The sequence below is a fragment of the Lissotriton vulgaris genome, unplaced genomic scaffold (genome assembly GCF_964263255.1).
Source record: "Lissotriton vulgaris unplaced genomic scaffold, aLisVul1.2 SCAFFOLD_270, whole genome shotgun sequence".
In the NCBI taxonomy this organism is placed as follows: domain Eukaryota; kingdom Metazoa; phylum Chordata; class Amphibia; order Caudata; family Salamandridae; genus Lissotriton; species Lissotriton vulgaris.
The window spans coordinates 614,931-636,477 of record NW_028248532.1 but is presented as its reverse complement, the minus strand read 5'-3'; the positions used below and the strand labels follow the sequence as shown (position 1 = coordinate 636,477).

Genomic DNA, 21,547 nt, shown 5'->3' with positions numbered 1-21,547 from the left:
CACCTCCCCATCAATCTCAACAGGTTGTGGTCTCGCCATTTCACGAGTGCCTTCCACATACGGTTTCAAAAGGGAGACATGGAACACAGGGTGTATGTGCCATGAGGAGGGGAGTCTTAATTTCATAGCCACTGGATTGATTACAGCAAGAATGGAATAGGGGCCAACATATTTAGGCTGTAATCTAGTATTACCTTTCAGTTTCAGGTATCTCGTGCTCAACCATACCTTGTCCCCCATCGTATACTCAGGTGCAGGAGTTCGTTTTCTATCTGCCTGCTTTTTATCATGGTCCCTGGCTGCCGCCAACTGTTCTCCAGTCTCCTGAGCTATAGCAGTAAGGTGAGCATGATGCTCTTGGATAGAAGGGAGGGAGGATAAACCTGGGTGCTCAAAAGGCAGAAAATTGGGATGATACCCATTGACACAAAAAAAAGGCGAACATCCCAATGAAGAATGAGTAGCGCTATTGTAGGCGAATTCTGCCATCCACAACATCGTTCTCCATTCTTCTCCGCGCTGTAGAGTAAAACACCTCAGATACTGTTCGAGTGTTTGATTTAATCTCTCTGTTTTCCCGTCTGTCTGAGGGTGATAACTTGTTGACAGACGGGCATCTATATCTAAGATGTCACACAGCGCCTTCCAAAACTTAGAGGTAAACTGAGAGCCCCTATCGGTAATAAGAACAGAAGGCACTCCATGTAACCTCACCACGTTTTGCAGGAAAACTAAGGCCAATTCAGCAGAGGTAGGTAATTTAGTTAACGCTATAAAATGACCCATTTTAGTTAAATGGTCTATGACCACTAAGATGGTATTGTTGCCGTGACTGAGAGGCATCTCCACAATAAAATCCATTGAGACTGTATGCCATGGTGCAGGAGGGATCGGTATAGGGCGTAAAAGACCACTACTTCGTTGATGGAGTGCTTTCGCCTGGCTGCAAACTGGACACTGGGCCACATATTCAGCAATGTCTTTTTTCATAGTTTCCCACCAGAAATACCGAAGGACGGTTTGCAGGGTTTTCTGAACCCCCAGATGTCCTCCTAGTGTCGAATCATGAGTCCATTTCAAAACTTGTTTTTGCAGATCTGAGGTGTACACGTACAACAACTTATCTCTGAATAGGAGTCCGTTTCGTAGTGTTCTTTGCTGTGGTTCAACATCAATCCACGTTTGCACGTCCATCCCATTCACTTCATCTTTCACTTGTTTCAGGAAATCCTCAGAACTTGTGATTGCTGAAACGGAGGGGGGAAAAGACACTTCTTGAAGAATCGGAGGGGGCTCCTCAACAGGAGGAGGTTGATCTCTCACTGCTGATTCAGGTCTTGATAGTGCATCAGCTTTCCCGTTTTGCGGACCAGGACGGTATCTAATCACGAAATCGAAATCAGAGAAGAATAACGACCATCTTAATTGGCGTGGTGTCAATGCTCGTGCACTCTTCAAGAAAAGGAGATTCCGGTGATCTGTGAATATCTCCACTGTATGCCTTGCTCCCATGAGATGGTGTCTCCACTCCTCGCAGGCTCTTTTTATAGCAAGCAACTCTTTGTCCGTAATGCTATAGTTTATCTCACAAGGGGAGAGCTTACGAGAATAATAAGCCACTGGATGCAGTTGTCCCGTATCCGGATGTCTCTGTGACAAAATACCTCCAATAGCAAAATAAGAGGCATCCGTCTCCAGTACAAAAGGTTGCCGAGTATCTGGATGTCGGAGGATAGGAGCAGTAACAAAGCATTTCTTCAAAGTTACAAAGGCATCCTCTGCTAACTCTGACCACTGGAAGTTAGCTCCTTTTTTCAACAAATGGGTCAAAGGTTGAATAACCCTAGAGAAGTCCTTGATAAACCTTCGATAAAAGTTCGCAAACCCTAAAAAACTCTGCAAAGCTTTTACATTCGAAGGGGATTCCCACTGGATAATAGCTTGCGTTTTCTTTGTATCCATTTGTATACCATTCGGGCCGATGACATAACCCAGGAACTCCACCTCTCCAGTATGAAAGAAACATTTTTCCAACTTGGCATACAACTCATGTTGACGTAGGCGTTCCAGTACTTCCTTCACATGCTGGACATGATCTTCTTCCGTGGATGAGTATATTAAAATGTCATCTATGTATACAATACATGACACATCCAATAAGCCTCGCAAAACATCGTCCATAAAGTACTGGAACGCCGCAGGGGCGTTGCAGAGACCAAACGGCATCACTTGGTATTCATAGAGCCCATATCTAGTCCGGAAGGCAGTTTTCCACTCATCACCGCTTCTCACTCGCACCAGGTGGTAGGCCCCCCGCAAATCCAACTTGGTAAAGATTTTAGCGTCTTTCAGCTGGTCCAACAAGACGGGGATCAAGGGCAATGGATATCTGTTCTTCCTGGTCACCCTGTTTATGGCTCTATAGTCTATGCAAGTTCTCAAGCCTCCCTCCTTCTTAGGAATGAAGAAGAGCGGCGAGGATGCAGGAGACGTCGATGGGCGAATGAATCCAGAGTCTAACAATGTCTTCAAGTATTGCTGAAGATATATGTTTTCTGCGTCCGTGAGAGCATAGACCCTGCTACACGGTATATTGGCGCCAGGTTCTAGCTCGATGACACAATCATAATCCCTATGAGGGGGTAATTTGCTGGCTTCCCTTTCACTGAAGACTTCCTGATACTTGTTATACACCGAAGGGAGTGTAGAAATGGCATTCGCTCGCTTCTCTTTTCCTCCAGAAGCCAACGTGCTAGCAGGTGTTTCAAGGATAATCTCTTCGTGAATATGTCTGGCCATGCAATGTTCTGCACAATATACTGAATTCAAGGTGATGGAACGAGCTGCCCACTTTACCATGGGATCATGTTGGGTTAGCCATGGCATACCTAAAATCAGCCGAAACTGAGGAGCATCGATGAGGTCAAAGGCTATATGTTCATAGTGTTCATGTCCTACCTGCATTAACACTAGACAGGTATGATAACACACTAGTCCGGATGTCAAATCTGATCCGTCTACCGCCTTCACCACTTCAGGTACTTCCTTTTCAATGCAAGGGATGCCCAATCTCCTGGCATATTGAACATCAATGAAGTTACCCGTTGCTCCGGAATCAAGCATAGCGTGAATCATGACTGGCATGTTCCCATTCCAAGTAAGGGTAACACACAAATTCATATGGGGCACCGCGGGTTGCATGGTGTTAGCAATTGCATGTGAGACCTCTTTAACTCTGTCAACGCTCAAATCAAAGGCCTCAGATTTGATTGAGCTTTCTCGTTTCCCGACTCTGAAGCGGGATACTCAACGGCAGGTATGTTTCCGCTTCTCTTGGTTTTGGCCTTACAATCCTTGATGAAATGACCAGGCTTTCCACAATACATACACAATTTCTGATTTCTTCGGCGTGTTCTTTCTTCGGTACTCAGCGGGCCTCTAATTCCCCCTATCTGCATAGGTTCTGTAGTATCCAAGGAAGAAGCCCCTTCCGATGTCGCTCTTGGTTTGGAGATTGGAAATCGCCAGTCATAACGCTGTTTATCACCTTTTCTTTCTTGTAAACGATGATCTAACTGTATCGTCAAGTCAATCAATTCTTCGCAACAAGTGGGCATGTTCACCACCTGAGCCAGGACATCTTTCAGTTCCCCTCTCAATCCTTGATAAAACAAGGAAACTCGTTTAGCAGTAGGCCAATCAGTCTCGACAACAAGACGATTAAAATGGGTAATATACGTCAACAAATCTAGTGACCCTTGTTTTAGCGTTATAAGTTCTCTATCCAAGGACAACATGTGCGCCTTGCGATCAAATAACTTACGCATCTCTTCACAAAAGTCATCAAACCTAGCTAATACAGGATCATTTTTCTCTATGAGAGGGAAGGACCAGCTTGCAGCGTTGCCACCTAGATAGGACAACATGAAAGCTGTCTTTGAATGGTCATCCGGAAATACTGTGGGTTTGCACATGAAATGCAATTTACACTGCCCCAGGAAGGTACTGAATTTCTTAGGATCCCCCATGAATCTCTCGGGCGGGGCCAAAGGTAGCTGAACAGGTTGAATAACCTGTATGGTAGAAGGACCCTGCCCTCCAGGAGCTAGGTGTGAAACAGAAGAAACAGGGGGAGGTAATGTAGCTTCTCGAATATACTGCTTCCCCCCCATTTTGGCCTGAGCCAATCCTTCGACATCACGTCTGAGAGCCCCCATTTCAGTACGCATGTCTTGGTTCTCCCCTCTCACTGCATCTACCTCTACCCGTAAGGCGGTCAGGGAATCTAACAAGGTTTGTAAAACAGTATTAGTGTCCATCGCTCGGGCCGCGAGAAAACGTGGGCTTGTCACTCTGTCACGTCTGAGACAGGATGACTAACCTGAACATTCAGAAGCAGCAGGAGCGATGAAGTTGCCTACTTCCTTCTTCCCTAGGAACAGTCCCCCCGCCGAGCTCTACACATATACAAACTCAGCCAGGGAGACCCCCCCCAGGGAAGGGGAAAAAATGGAGAAAGTAAAATAAACAGGCTGGCAGCCAAAGACCATCCACAGCTGGCGAAGACGAGTGAGAGATCTATCAGTGCTCGCTTGCATATGGTCTGCAGAAATACACAAGAAAAGACAAGCGTAAATACAAGCCCCCTCCCCTATGGACAAACAACAGAATGTGAATAAACCAAAAGGACACCTATAATACTCACTACTATAGGCTGCCACAATCATCCAACAAGAAAGTGATGAAAAGAAATAAACAAATATCCGACTGTAAGTTGCTCCAATGAGAAAGCGGACCCCTGATTTCAAGTTCAGATCTGTGCAGTTAATACGCCGTCTCACTACAGTTTCAAGTTCCAAATAGCCTGTCTGTGATCTCCGGGAATCACTTCACCAACAAATAACGTTCTAATGAGCTTCCGCTCTTCCCACAACACAAGTAGTGAAGATTCCGCTACAATTCCAACAGTCTTAGAGTTTTACGAAAGCGGCCGCTTCCGTAACAAATTCAGTGACCACTTAGAGGCAGCAGCGTTTAATTATTCTCCATAGCATTAAGACGCTTGCACTGCGCTCATACCCTGGTTCAGCAAACGCCGACTCGGCTTCTCTGCCACGGCTTCAATTCTTCAGCGCGGCTCCAGGTCAAAGGTGAAAGCACGCCGTGCAGCGGGACAGCCTGCAACACGGCTGCTCTCGGATAACTTCAAAAACAGTTCTGTAATCCCCAGGGTAAATCACGGATTCAAAAAGACTTCTGGTATTCCTCAGAGTTCAAGGTAGGCAGGCAACAAAAAGTGACAAGCACCGGAAGAAAGAGGAAAGAAAACATATAAAGCAGATCACTCAACACAAACAAAGGACCACTTTCCAGGCATTCTGGGAGATGTAGTCTACGAATCGGGGCTTAGACGTGACACTTCCTCACCGAAACCTGGCTTCATGCCAGTGCGGGCCCCGATGTAGCCTTAGCTCTCCCCTCCAACTATACGATTGTTAGGCAGGACAGAGCGAGAAAGACTGGTGGCGGTATCGCTATCATCTATAATAAAGAGCTAAAATGCAGTTTCGAACCGGTTGATATCCCAGATTGTTTTCTGGCCTGTTCAAACTAACTATAAACCCTAACTTCACGCTATCTGGTCTACTGATGTATAGACCCCCCAGGAACTCCACTGTATGGGCTTCCACACTAGTGAATTACTTAACCCCTCTCATTCTAGCTTCTAAAAACTTTTCATTACTTGGAGACTTAAACCTACATTTAGATGACACAGCAAATTCTACATGTGTCAATTTCTTGGAAGATCTGACAACGTTAAATATGAGATTATTAAACACCGGACCTACTCACAAGGCTGGGCATTTATTAGACCCGATTATTACCAATCTCACCGAACTAATATGGCAGGATACCATCCCCATCTGCTGGTCAGATCACTCCCTAATTAAGTTTAGCCTGAGACTACCAGTAACTACTCCCATGCAGCCAGTCTTTTCCGCTATACCCATGAAAAATTGGAAAAACCTTAACATTGTTCAACTTAATCAAGCACTCAACATAATCCCACCTAAACCGGGCCATAACATGGAAAGTATTGCTAATGCAACACAACAATGGCTCAGTAACACCGCTGACTCTTGCCTACCTTCCTCTCACCGCCCCCAGCCCCATGATTCAATGAACAACTAAAAATGGAGAAAACCAAATTTAAGGCATTAGAGAGACAGTGGAGGAAGGATTACGTGCCTGAAAAAAGAATGGGCTATCAAAATGCAAGAAATAAATACCATGCAGCTTGTACTAAAGCCCGTGCCCTGTATGTAAATACTACTATTATGAAGGCAACTAACAGGTCAAAAATATTGTTCAACACTGTTAAGGAACTAGCAGGTGCACAAACCAGAGCGACGGCTCGTCCATTAAACAAACAACAGTGTCAAGATCTCGCGACATTCTTCTCCCAGAAAATTGAAAAATTAATTATTGACATAAACAGCAATAATATTCACACCACCTCACAAGATCTTGAGGACTTTGTCCCCACATCAAAAAACACCTTGAATCACTGGCCTCCCATCACTATTGACACACTTAAATCCATCTTCAAGACAATTAAGTCTGGTTCCCCTGGCGACCCTATCCCTATTAAAATACTGAAACAACTGGATGCCCCATCTCTGGAAATTATTGTCAACACGCTGAACTTCTCCTTTCAATTCTCTTCAGTCCCCGCACTCTGGAAACACGCTATGGTCAGTCCTTTACTGAAGAAACCTACTGCAAACCCAGAGTTGCTATCTAACTACAGGCCCATATCTCTTTTCCCTGCTTTTTCCAAATTGTTGGAACGACATGTCCATTCTTCCCTCATTCTTTTCACTGAGGAAAACGCCCTTCTTCACCAGTCACAGTCTGGTTTTCGAGCAGGTTTCTCCACAGAGACGGCTCTGCTAGGAGTTACCGAGAATATTCGGAAACTCCTTGACAATGGTCATACGGTCGCACTCATTCTTTTAGACCTGAGTGCGGCCTTTGACACCATATCGCATGCAGGCCTGCTAACCACGCTAAATAAAAATGGTATATGTGGTGCGGCTTTGGAATGGATTAGGTCCTTTTTGACCAACCGAACCTTCCAGATTACATCTTCCTCAGCGCATTCCGGAGTGTTCAGTGCCCCACACGGAGTGCCCCAGGGCTCTATACTAAGCCCGCTATTTTTTAATCTCTACCTTAGACCTTTGGCCGATGTAGTGGACCACTCAGGACTCACCCTCATGACCTATGCAGATGATTCACAGATCATTTTTTCTCTGTCAGAATCCAGTCCACCAGCCCCGTCACTTCTTAAACAGGGTCTCCAAAATATCTTCAGCTGGATAACCACCAACCAGCTGAAGCTGAACGGAGACAAAACTGAGCTCCTCCTGCTGGGTAAACAACGGGACCTATGGAACTCCATCCATTGGCCTTCCCAGATGGGAAATCTCCCATCACCAGCCACTTAGGTATGCAATCTAGGGGTTATGTTGGACAGCTCCCTTTCCATGAAACAACAGGCAAACAAAGTTGCTGGCCTCTGCTTTATAATCATAAAATGGCTTAAAGAAATTCTGTGGATGCTGCCCACCTCCACCCAAAAAACAGTGGTCAACGCCCTCATTACATCTAGGCTTGATTACGGAAACATCTTGTACCTTGGCCCAAACAAAGCTGTATTACAGCAGCTGCAACTTGTTCAGAACTCTGCTGCTAGGCTGCTATGCAGAATTCCTAATACTACCAGTGTGTCAAAAGGCCTTCATGACTTGCACTGGCTCAGAGTAGAGAACCGGAGTAGATTTAAGGCCCTCAATTACATGTTTAAAATAAAGGCAGGTACGGCACCTAAATACCTGCAAGCTGTAGCCCATTCCTACACTCCCAAACGCATTTTACGGTCACACTCAGCAGCAAACTTCTGTGTGCCCAGGTACAAACTTGCAAGAATGGGAGGAAAATCCTTTGCCCAGCTAGGACCCAAACTTTGGAATGCTCTTCCCCCATTCATTCGCAAAGAAGAAAACTTTGCCAGGATCAGGAAAAACATAAAAACCTGGCTGTTCGATCAATAACGTGAACGATCCTGCGTACTTTTCCATCTTTTTCTTCTGTGCTGTGTCATGGCGCCGGGAAACCCTTTTTGGGTAGCTGTGCGCATTATAAGTGCAAAAAATAAATAAATAAATAAATTAAAACAACTCTGGAACCAAAGATGGCTTCGAACTCACCAACAAGCATTAAAAGCCTGCTTTGCAGGAGGAGACATTCAATTAGCTTGTAGATTGGCATGTTTCATGAAAATAGCAAAAACCATGCTAAATCCTCCTGCTAGTATATGAATTGATGAAAAAAGCCAAAATTCAAAATTAAATTCCAGATCTGTAACCTTTATCTGTTAAGTAGTCTTCTTGATAGATTTGTTGTGAACCTTTAGGGTACAGCAAGTAGAAAGAGTATAAATTAATGTTTGTTAAATGGATACCCTTGGCTTTCAATTTTAAATTTAGGTTCGTTTAAAGAGATTGTACAATTCTTACTTGTAGTAAATAGTATTAACATAAAAGTATATATACATTGTTAAATTTTAAACAGTCTTAAACCAACCTCATTGTAATGAAATTAGTTGTTTTATGCATTTTGTAAAGGTGCTTTCTTTTGTATTCTTTGCTCAATTGCAAAAATTGTTATCAATCACGCACTAAAGAATTTAAATGTCGATTATATAGCTGCAAACATCTCTCTAGACTTTAACAGCAAGGTGCTTGAATGGCTACGACCCAGAGGTCCTAGAATTAATTTTTTGCCACAGACAATTGCAATAATATAGTCAAGGCCATGGCAGATCGTGAATATTTCAGGGTCCTGTGATTGGCACATTGCATCAACCTGATTGTACGGGACAAAAAAGAAGACATAGTCAGCCACGTTTTTCAAGCCCGGAAGCCTTTGAAGGTCATTCGGTCGTGCTAATAGAGTACTGGGGAAAGCCCCCATAAAGGAGGTGCCAACACATTGGAACTCGACCTACTACATTTCAAAATGTTTGTTTGAGCAGTGCAGACCGATCACTGACTATATACGTCAAAGAAGAGGTGGTACAACTGGAAAAAGCATGATCATGGAGATGGACAAATGGGGGCCAGTCAATGCCGGACAAAAATGCTACTTCCTTTTGAGCTTTTCATATGGGAAGTCAGAAAGGAGGACAGCACAATGAGCCAAGCAATTCTGTTGTTGCATGTGCTACAGGATCAGTTAAAAAGATGTCACAAAGGTTCGCCAGTGTGAACAAATAAGCATATGAGTATGTTCAGAGCATAATCCTTTACTTGGCTGTTAATACAAGGTTGCAAAGTGAGATCTTATCCGCCAAAGAGTACATCTGCGCTACAATACGTGATCCACAGTGCAAACAAACACTGCCCAATTTAATTCCTTTTTCAGAAGGGGATGTTTCACAATAAAAAACTTGTGTCCAATTCACAAAGGGAAACAAACAGCAAAAGTCTAAGTTTACAACTTTCGGTATTCACAAAGGTAAGTTACTAGTAGTATCTTTATGTCAGCACTCAAGGCAGAGTTTCTTCACACGGGCTCAATCTCCTCACTCAGGCGGAATCTCCACCCAAAGTGCGGAGTTTCTACTTTGCACATGAAGTGGATTTTCTGCACTCAGGGCAGAATCTTGAGTGCAGACATAAAGATATTACTCATAACATACCTTTGTGAATATCATCATCATCAATAAAACTTTATTTCGGTTATTTTGCAAACCATAAAAGTACATATACAATATAAAATTCTTATCATACAAAAAAATGTAAACACATATCATGTAAAGTGCCAAAAGTGAAAGAATATGCTTTCTTCCACAGAATAAGGTCAGAACAGAAAATGAAAATATAAATAATACAAATTTCACAGTGAGTCAATTACTGGTCCAGACAATTTCTCAGTTTAACAGTTAGTTTTTAAAATTCCTTAATTTGGAGGATACTGTCACTATGCAAAAGTTGTAAATACATTAGTGCCGGTCTGATTTGTGTAAAATTAAGTTTTTTTAAAAGAGTTACCAGGTAGCGCTTCCGTGGGAATTCATAAAACTTACATAAAAATATAAAATGCAGCATATCCTGCTGAGACTTTTTGTCGCAGCCGCAGGGTGCTGCCGATTTGTTAAAAATGTCTGTTTTTGGTCTGATCAGCAGATGATGGAAGAGATTTAACCTGAACCTCGTTAGGAGAATTTTTTTATGGGAGGTCAATGAGCCAGCCAGGTACGGTTCTATGGTTTCACAAGTTTTCAGCATGGCAGATTTCCTCACGCTTTGTTTCTGAAGCTCCACATCCTCCCTCTGGATCCTCCTATCCAGAAGGGAGGCCCGTTTGATGAGCTCCAGATCCCCTTTTACAATTTGGCTTGGGTATTGAAACAGTTCTAGACGACCAAGCCTAGCAAAGTTGGATTTCAGATATTTTAACCAAGGGGTACACATGGCCTTACCTGACTCAAAAAGTCCCTCACAATCAAATGCGTTAGTGGTATATCCTGGTTCAACCACAGTTTTAGCCAACAAGTCAAGGGACGTAGAGAAAATAAGTCACTTAGATATTGCGTCCCTAACTCTTCATGTACAGCAAGATTGGGGGTGCCTACCGGGACACACAGGAGACGCTTCAGAAAAGAGTTTTCAGCAATCTGCAGGTGCTCACCACCAACATACCCCCAGATTTCACTCCCATAAATGGCAGTTGCCACTGACTTTGCATTATACAATTTCAGCATGGAACAAATGGGGTTTTTCCCCAATTTGGCAGCAAAATTAAAAATGGAAGCATTAACCCTCACAAGTTCTCCTTTCTTTTTTGCAAGGTGAGGGGCCCAATTAAGTTTGGTATCAAAAAGAACCCCGAGGTAAGAGAACGTTTTTGTTAAAGGGATTACAGTTTTATCAATTTTAAAGGTGAAAGTCCTTCTTGGTTGCTGGCCTACTTGCATGACAAATGATTTTGAATTGTTAACCAAAAGGGGTCTATCTGTCATGAACAATTTAAAAGCATTTAGGAGGGATTGAAGTCCCTTCTCAGTTCTCGAAATTAAAACCGCATCATCTGCGTACAGGAGTATAGGAATTCCCCGCCTACCGACTCTCGGGCAATCTGCCGGGACGTTCTGAAGCTCATTATCTAGCTCATTGATATAAAAATTAAAAAGGAAGGGGGCCAAGATGCATCCTTGGCGAACCCCCTTTCTAATGTTAAAATTATTTGTTACACTCAGATCTTGGGAGTATCTCACGTTGGCTCTGGTGTTGTTATGCAGATCAGCCAAGAAACCAACCAAACCACTATCCACCCCCTTCACCCTCATGGACTGCCACGGCTTTCCCCTGTTAACACAGTTGAAAGCTGAGGACAAATCCATGAAGGCAAGATGGATGGTGCCCCTTTGCACTACAGTGTACTTACTTAATATTAAACAGAGATTCAGGCACTGAGTTATTGTAGAGCGACCACTACAGAAACCATACTGAGAAATGGACATAATGTTTTTTTCCTCTGTCCATTCAGATAGTCTCTGCAGTACCATTCTTCCTACAATTTTAACCATAGAGTCTATTAATGAAATGGGTCTGTAACAGTGTTGGCTACCTTTGTCCCCCTTCTTAAAAACCGGGACAAATGTAGAAACACTCCATGATTGCGGACAGCCCTCTTTCACAGCAGCATTAAAAGCAGACTCTAGTATGGGTGCCCAGAAGTTGGGCTCGGACTTAAATAAGTCCTGCGGGATCCCATCAGGCCCTGGGGCTTTCCCAGCTGTTAGACCAACAATGCCCTTGATAACCTCACCTCTATTAAAACTAATCATTTCTCCACCACTGACAGAAGGGGCAGTGTTATGAGACTCATCCATCGAGCAACAATACAATTTCTTAAAGTGTTCTTCCCAGTCCTCCTTAGGTATATGGCATTCTAATCCATCGCCCTGCTCCTGGGCCAAAAAAGGTTTCCTCATCACTGCCCAGAATCTAGTGCTACACTGCAGAGTAGTGGGATCAAGAATCTCACTCCATGCCTCTTCCCTAAGGAATTCCTTGTGTCTGGCAATAATAGTTTTATCATTCTTACGGCATAGCTGAACTTTTGCCTTTATTCTTGGTTTGGTAGCCAGTGCTAATCTTAAATTTCTGGCTGATTTTGAGCATTTATGATTAAACCATTTAGGTCCCTTTATCTCCATCTTCTTTACAGGAGCTGACAAGAGCTTTGAAACCTTAACCAATAGATTTTGAAAAGCACTAATGACATTGTTTGGCTGTGCGCCTTCTTTCATACAGACCATAATCTCATCTGCACAAGCGACTTTAATCTCTTTGTACAGCAGGTCTGGGGTGATCTGGGACCATCTTAATCACCGTCTCCCATCTGTCGTACTCACCCTACCTGTAGTGTGATTCAATCCTTCTTTGACTGACCATGGGCCCCTCATCTGTACAGTGAGTGGATTGTGATCGCTAAATTCACTGTCATCAATAATGAAGGAATCCACAAAGGACTGCATTGATGATGTTAAAAATGATATAATCAATGAAGGTTCCCCTCCCGTGACCCTTAAAAGTCGGTGTCTCAAAAAGCATAGTAGGGTTCAACAGTGCCATTGTCGCCGTTAAGTCCAGATCTTTAAGCATATCATTTAAATGTTCCCCCTCAATTGTGTGTTCTAGGTGAAACCCCTCGGACCGCGCACAGTGCAAATCCCTGATACATTTAAAGAGGGGGTCCCCGCAGGGATGAACATTAAAATCCCCCATTATCAGGAGATTATGCGAGCAGTCCTTCATTGAATTACTAATGAAAGCATTCAATGCTACTATCTGGCTAAGGGCTGAACAAGAATTAATAACGTTATGAAAATTAACCACTCCGGCCATACAGTTTTCCCCCAATAAAACTAAACCGATAATACCAGTATTGCATGTTGAGACTCTACGTACTTTGCAGGATAATGCAACAGAAACTAACGTAACCATTCCCCGCTTGGGTCTGCCCCTGATAGTTGCTGTTGCAGGGACATAAAAAGCCTCGTACCATTCGAGAAAGTGGTTGCATTTAATAGACCAAGTCTCCTGCAGGCAGATAATTTGATACTGCTTGATATACCTGATCCAGTTACAATCCTCCATCTTAGTGCCCAGGCCCGCAATGTTCCATGTGATTACATTGTTCTGCCTCGTTTTTACGCAAATTATCTCTGTGCATCCCACTTCCTCCAGTCTGTCATTTTCCTGACCCACAGATTCCTCACGTCAATCACATGACTCTAAACCTGAAAGTGTGTCATATCTATTCTGTGTTGCAATATTAAACCCATTCCTACACTGATTGCCAACATTGTACAAATATGCTCCATTAGGGGTCGGTGGCTGAATAGGAGTAAATGGTCTAAATGACCCAGAGTTCAGTGGGGCTTTAATCAAGTGGGTATAGAAGTAACCAAGTGGGCGTACACATATACTATTCACAGTGTAAACTAAAGAAGCCGCTCTTAATAAGACTGTGGCAACATGTTGGGGATGTTTGAAGTTAACAATAATACAATCTCCATTTGTTGTCTTTCTGGATGTTCCAATCCAGTTCACCTTCCTTGTTGACAATACTTGGTCAGCAAATGTAACTGGAAATCCAAAATTTTTGTTCAACCATGATACTGTTCAATTTTTTAATGAGTCATGGGATTCCTCATAGGACTGAAGAGAATGGCACTCAGTGGTGGGAACATTTGTAAGAACAACCACATATGGTGCGCAGTCAGGAGGAAGGTTAGCATGGCGGTTTTTCTTTACATACATAGGAGCCGGCGTTCCTTCTGAGTCTACCGTGGCCTTTTTATTCTGGGTGATTGGAGGAGTAAACTCAAGTGGGGCTGGCTCAATTACAGATATTAGCTGGCTGGTTTGCTGTAAGTTCACTCTACCAGCTCCCTGCCCCTCAGCAACCGGTCTCTTATCCACCGCTTTTGATCTTCTTGCAGCGGCTGAGGCCAAGTGAGTTGCTAACAGCCCACCCAGTCTCTCTACTTCTAGGGCCACGCTATCTAATTTGGAAATCAGGGGTTTCATCAGCTCTACAATTTTTTCCTCTATCTTAACTTCTATCACATGGATTAGAAGGGCAAATTGCTCCGAATTTATATTTGTATTTGTACCATCCACACTTTTCCCTTCCTGAGAATCAATTATAACAGCAGCACTATTTGGGGCTGGATGGCCTTTTTCTACTCTTTTTTTGTTGTTCTTTCCTCCACGTTTAGTTTGTGCCTTTCTACATAATCTCACTGGCCTAGGGGAGGGTGGTAACTCTTCTGCTGTGTCGTTAATTATATCAGGTCGGTCTTCATTTGGTTCAACATGAACCTGTGCTTCGGCCATTATTGCCCTGATCCAAGATATCAGTTACAGCCAGATCCACCAGTGGGTAAGACAACTCTTCATGTAAATCAGGGTGATACCCTTGACCCAATGAAGCCCTACGCTCGGTGTTAATTTGGGTCACCTTTTTTACCAAGTAATTGTCCGTGGTTCCTAGGCCAGATGCAGTTTTGTTTGTCTTGACCATAGACCTTGTCCAAACTTGCCTGTATCCCACAAGGCTAATCAAGTAATAAAAATAAATATTCACAAGCACTATACACTGATAACAATTAAGTGGGACTCACTTAGCTCATAGGTCCTTAGGTAAAGTGCCAAGTACCGTGGCCCAGTCCAGCCTCCTCAGGCCTCTAAAGGCCACAGAGGGCCCGCCCTTTGCCCGGGCTTCGCTCGGCGTCCCGCGAAGCGAGGCAGAGCTCTGTTTTAAAGGTGCCTCCTGGCGCTTGCGGTCTGTGTCAGAGCAGCACCGCCGCTGAGGCAACCGGGAGTTGTAGTCCTGGGGCAGCGGCGCAATCCCAGCAGGTTGTGACTCCTGGCGGTGGCAGCAACACTGGAGGGCTTCCTCGCCTCGCCCTTCAGCTCCGGTAAGTGTCCCCCCGCTCCGCCGGGCAGAGCGCTGTTTTAAATGTGCCTCCTGGCGCTTGCGGTGCGTGTCAGAGCAGCGCCACCGATGAGGCAACCGGGAGTTGTAGTCCCGGGGGGGGCGGCGCACTCCCAGCAGGTTGTGACTCCTGGCGGTGGCAGCAACACTGGAGGTCTTCCTTGCCTCGCCCCTCAGCTCCGGTAAGTGTCCCCCCACTCCGCCCGGCAGAGCGCTGTTTTAAAGGCACCTCCTGGCGCTTGCGGTGCATGTCAGAGCAGCGCCGCCGCTGAGGCAACCGGGAGTTGTTGTCCCAAGGCGGCAGCGCAATCCCAGCAGGTTGTGACTCCTGGCAGTGGCGGCAACACTGGAGGGCTTCCTCGCCTCGCCCCTCAACTCCGGTAAGTCTGAATATCAAAAAGTAGTCAAGATAGACTTTTGGTCTAAACTTAGACCAAAAGTCTAACTTTACCTTTGTGAATCAGGCCCATGAGTTGTTGACTAAGGGAGAGACCTGGAAGAAGAATGCCTGGAAGTTAGAGGCCTGGGCAGATGCTCTAGCATGCAGCCTTAAACCTCCAGGGAGGGCAGTGCTGTTGTACTACAGCAGTCAATACCATCAACACTAGCAAAAACACTAGCAACAACACCAGCAACAGAAGACTCAGACCCAACCTGTGCAATGGCGTGCTTTCAAGTGGCAGACCATAAGTCAAGTGCACAGGCAAAGGCATCAGAGGTCGAGCAAGTAGCAGCACCAATGACTAGTTTGAGGATGGTCCATGACTATCTGGATGAACAAAAAGGGGTCTACCTGGATCAAAACCTATTGGTCTACTGGTATTAATAGATATTTCAATGGCCAGCGCTCAGCAGGCTAGCAATCAAAAATCTGGTTTGTCCATTAGCCAGTGTGCCTTCTGAGAGTGTATTCAGTGCAGCTGGTGCAGTTGTTACAATCAGAAGGACCAGACTCTCGCTTCAAAAAGTAGTGAGATTGATTATAATTAAAATGAGCCAAACCTTCATACCACATACACTGTTCCTGAAACAGCACAGGAAGAGGACAAGGGCAATTGGCCAGACTCAAGTGTGTTAGCTGACCAACTTCAGGGTGAACTGCCTGAGTTTGAGGACAAACCCTATTACCCTGATGAAGTAGGCACCAACAGAAGTTTCACATTATCGTTGAACCGCTTTGCAGAAGAAAAATAAAATGGATGTTGCTAGAGGAACATTGATATATTTGGTGTTTGGCTTATGCAGGCCAACCATTTATTCAAATGTATGGACTGGATTGGAGTTGGACCAGTGTGCACAGAAGAAGGCTCCCCATTCACTTAAAGTACATGAAGATGACGCCTCCCATCCCTTTACTTCTTTTTTTTATTCCCTAGCTGGGCTGCCCCAATGCTGATAATTCCTTTACAAGACTGCCATTTGTTGCTGCTTCCATTGGGAAAGAGGAGAATCGATAGATAAATGTGTACAACCATGCTTAGAACAGCAAACTATTGGACCAATGTGTGATATATAGAGTGAGTGTGAGTGATGATGAATTATGTGGTAGGAGACAGTGAGGGTGTTGGTCAACTAATTTGCAAATTGTGATTGTCCCTTTCACACTTAGCTAGATTTACTTACTTGGTCCACTAATTGCTGTACTCTTTTTTCAGGTGCTTTAGAGACCAGACCAGTCAGTTTAGTTAACAAAAACTACTCAAATTGCACAAATTCTTTGGCTCTTCTTAATCATCAATACCACTACAGGTCTATCTCGTTCAAGCTCATTGAGTCAGAATTCGGAGACAGGACTCAGGGCGGTAATACCTCAACACCCTGAAGAAGGAAGTTATGGAAATTGCCTATTTACTTCAAATGGAATCCAACAAGACTCAAAGAGGCCTACTCAGCCCTGTGGACTGGAGAGAGGTGTGTTGATTCGGGAAATATTGAGTAGTGTGTTGGTTCAAATGTCAAATTCCTCTGATTACGGTCAGGGGAAGAGGGACTATGACTAGAGGCATGTCACATGGTGGATGCACTCAGCTACATGTTATACCAGTTGCGAGATTGCTCAGCCAGGTGCATGCAGCTACTTGTCTGGGATTTGTTTAACATTGTTCTCACTTCTCAGTTAATTGCACATGAGTCAGGCTGCACCAGCCTTTGCTCATGTTCTGCCCTCTTGGTCCTCATCCATAATGAAGCTTACATTCTCCTTGACTCTACAATATTGACATTTAATGTTTTGAAATTCACAGGCCTTCTCTTTTTCTGCACGAAAGCTCCATAAGACTCCTGCTTACCTTATTGGACTGGTTCAGCCATGCACGCAAGACAGACATTCAAAGAAGAATAATACAGGTGCACAACCTATTTTGGAATTTATATAGAGTATAATTTTTCTTTTCGAAACAATCATAATTTTTAGAACTGTGTGTGTGTTCTCCCAAATTTGTATCTTACAAACCTAAGATAATGGATCAATTAGATACTACCCTGGGACTCAAAGGCAGAAGGACTGTTTGCAATGCATGATGATGTGCTGATCATCGACTTGATGAATGTTGTTGTTGGGTTTGTCTTTGTCACACATTTCCCCAACTCCCGTTCCCATCCATTCATTAAAACCCCTAACCCTCTTCCCCATGTTGTGTGATATACTGAGGTGTGACTTACAAATTCAGACCATAAATGGATCACACACTTGGTTGGGCAGATGTGGTGAAATCGACTCCAACTCACTTCAAGCTCTTCTTACTTGAACAATACAATAGCCCACACAACACCACTTACCCACTCAAGCATGGAAGGGACAACACCATCATCATGGCGCATAGTCTTAATTGAACAATGTCTGTCCTATGATAAATAGTACTAGTGTGCACTATGTGGCTTGATTTACAAAGGTAAAGTTCACTCTTGCCGTGTTACTAAACTACCAGCAACATTGCAAGTAGAAAGTAACCTTAGTGGTAACTATCTAGTAGTAATAATAACTCATTTTATAGTGATAGTGATCACTTGCAAAGTTACAATTAGTAAAGTTACTGATGGAAAAGTTACTAGTTGTAAACTTACAATGCAAGAGTAAACTTACACCAAAGGTATAACATACTTAGCTTTTCTGAATCAGGCCGTGTGTTTCTTAGAATGCCTAACCCACTCCTGAGTCCTGACTTGAGGATTTTGTAAGTTGAGTTTAAATTGTTTTAATAAATTAAATACTAGCTCCCCAGGTTGCTTATGAGTTTTGTCATGGTAGTGGTCCGGGCTCAGGCTTCGATAAGTTATGATAATAACTCACTAACTCAATGTGTTCTTTCAGTCTAGTTGCCTGTGATGGATAATCCTTTGGAATAATCCTACATTTGGAGTTCACCTCTTTCGGAATAGGTGGGAGTGGGCCCTCATGTGTGATGTTTTCCTTGTTAGCGCTAGCCCTTTACTACCTCAACCATTAAGAAGGTCCTTTGGGAAACCCTGCAATAAGGTTTTAGGAGATTGAGAGAGGTAGTAACCATTGCTTCATCTATTCAGGTAAGAGAACTAAGAAGTGAACTAGTGAGGAACTTATACTAAAGTTGCTTTTTTTAAGCAAACAGAGATAGATACGTACGATTAAGATGTGTGTGTATGTTTTAGGCATATGTATACCTCCTTGTGGTTAATAGTTACAGTGGGTAGTAAGACAATGGTATTATTAACTACCTAGTATACACTTTGATAAGTGCTGGGTGTTGCAAAAGTGGCTAAACCTCATCAAGCAATACCTCAAACAGACCTAGTCTGTTGTTCCCAATCTCATTGCAAGGTATACTGGACTGCAGGAAGAGGACGTAAGTAAAGCAACCTAGCAAAGAAAAATATGGCAAGACACTTCAGGTAGGGAAAGTTCAGGGGGAAATTCAATGTGCAGTATGTGACTATTTCAGAGAACAGTTTTTTCCAATAAAAACCCCCACATTGCTGTGCTAAAAAACATACAAAGACAAAAAATAGATTGCTAGGGATATGTATTTGAAAAGAAAAAGCCTATTTCTATTTTTAATAGAGGAAACCCACCCTCTCCACTCACAACAGGCTCTCCCCTCTCATAAGCAAATACCCCCAAATGACCTGCCATGTCTGACCCTTCATTATTAAAAGCGGAACAAAATGAGGTGCCGGTGGCCTCTTTTCATTCGGGCTACATTCATGTTGGATACTAGCGGCGCAGTCCAGTCGCGAGAAGAGGCCCGGAGTACCAGATGAGGTTGACTCCATGAGGGGCAGGGTGCGAGCACCTGTCCGATGCGAACACAAAGTTCCCTGTGTCAACTGAAAAGCGAGGCTGAGCTGCAACAGTTTTATACATTATCCCACTGGGGCAACACTCGATTTTTTTAATTACTACTGCTCAAATGGTACTGGGACTCACTGGAACAGCACCCATTTGCACTACAAAATCCAGAAAGCCACGGGAGTGGCCACACCCACATGGGAAGGACTTTGTGAAATATAAGTGCAACATGGATAATCACAGTCCCTTGTAGCAGTTGTGCCACTGAAGAAGGGATTGTTATTTACTGAAACGCGTCTGGCCATTAATGCACAAGTGAATGCTGAACTCTGTGACCAGCTTGCAAGTTTGACATTATTAAAAGCGGTACAAAATGAGCTACCGGTGGCCTCTTTTCATTCAGGCTACAATTACGTTGGATATATATATATATATATATATATATATATATATATATATATATATATATATATATATATATATATATATATATATATATATATATATATATATATATATATATATATATATATATATATATATATATATATATATATATATATATATATATTCTGAAAAAACCATAGGTTTCAGGCCTTATATAGTTAGGACTTAGCATATAAAAAAACATTGAAATTGCTCCTATATAGATAGTTGTACTAACTATATTTCGCGCACCCGAAATCCACTGCTGATGATGTCACATATTACATCATTCATGACATAGCTTTTTTAAATGCTAATACCTAACTATATAAGGCCTGAAACCTATGTTTTTTTCAGTGAATTTTAAAGGTTTTTTAAATGCTAATTCCTAACTATATAAGGCCTGAAACCTATGGTTTTTTCAGTGAATTTGCAAGGTTTTTTAAATGCTCATTCCTAACTAAATAAGGCCTGAAACCTATGGTTTTTTCAGTGAATTTGCAAGGTTTTTTAAATGCTAATTCTATTAGCGGATAACGTTTAAATATGTTAATATCCTTGTGGGACCACCTGAGCAGCCCTAGGGATCCGATTTTTGGACCGGAGCAAGATGCTCTCTGATTGTGCCGTATTTCTTGCCTTCTGCCCCCTGATTGTGCCGTATTTCTTGCTTCTGCCCCCCTGATTGTGCCATATTTCTTGGCTTCTGCCCCCCTGATTGTGCCGTATTTCTTGCCTTCTGCACCCTGATTGTGCCATATTTCTTGCCTTCTGCACCCTGATTCGGCCGTATTTCTTGTCTTCTGCTCCCTGATAGTGCCGTATTTGTTGCCTTCTGCCCACTAATTGTGCCGTTTTTTCTTGCCTTCTGCCCCCTGATTGTGCCGTTTGTCGGGCCTTCTGTCCCCTGATTGTGCCGCTTTTCGTGCCCCTGCCCCCCTGATTGTATTATCTTTGCCAGTGTTTGTTCACTGCTGGTATTGCTTTTGCCTGTGTTTCTTTGCTGCCGTTATTGTCTTTGCCAGTGTTTCTTTGCTGCCATTATTGTCTTTGCCAGTGCTTGTTCGCTGCTGGTATTATCTTTGCCAGAGCTGTGTGGGCTGTGTGGGCTGTGAGAGCTGTGTGGGCTGTGAGAGCTGTGTGGGCTGTGAGAGCTGTGTGGGCTGCTGTGAGGGCTGTGGGCTGTGAGGGCTGTGGGGCTTGTGAGAGCTGTGTGGGCTGTGAGAGCTGTATGGGCTGTGAGAGCTGTGTGGGCTGTGAGAGCTGTGTGGGCTGTGAGAGCTGTATGGGTGTGTGAGATCTGTGTGGGATGTGAGCTGTGTGGGCTGTGAGGGCTGTGTGAGCTGTGAGGGCTGTGAGAGCTGTGTGAGCTGTGAGGGCTGTGTGGGTTGTGAGGGCTGTGAGAGCTGTGTGGGCTGTGAGAGCTGTGTGGGCTGTGAGAGCTGTGTGGGCTGTGAGAGCTGTGTGGGCTGTGAGAGCTGTGTGGGCTGTGTGGGCTGTGAGGGCTGTGAGGGCTGTGAGAGCTGTGAGAGCTGTGTGGGCTGTGAGAGCTGTGTGGGCTGTGAGAGCTGTGTGGGCTGTGAGAGCTGTGTGGGCTGTGTGAGCTGTGAGAGCTGTGTGGGCTGTGAGAGCTATGTGGGCTGTGAGGGCTGTGAGGGTTGTGTGGGGTGTGAGCTGTGTGGGCTGCGAGGGCCGTGTGGGCTGTGAGAGCTGTGTGGGATGTGAGCTGTGTGGGCTGTGAGGGCTGTGAGAGCTGTGTGGGCTGTGAGAGCTGTGTGG

General features: G+C 44.0%; 1 pseudogene; it reads right to left on the bottom strand.

Moving 5' to 3' along the window:
* Window positions 1-4,581: 4,581 nt before the first annotated feature.
* LOC147664072 (uncharacterized) lies at window positions 4,582-13,232 on the bottom strand (annotated as a pseudogene).
* Window positions 13,233-21,547: the final 8,315 nt, after the last annotated feature.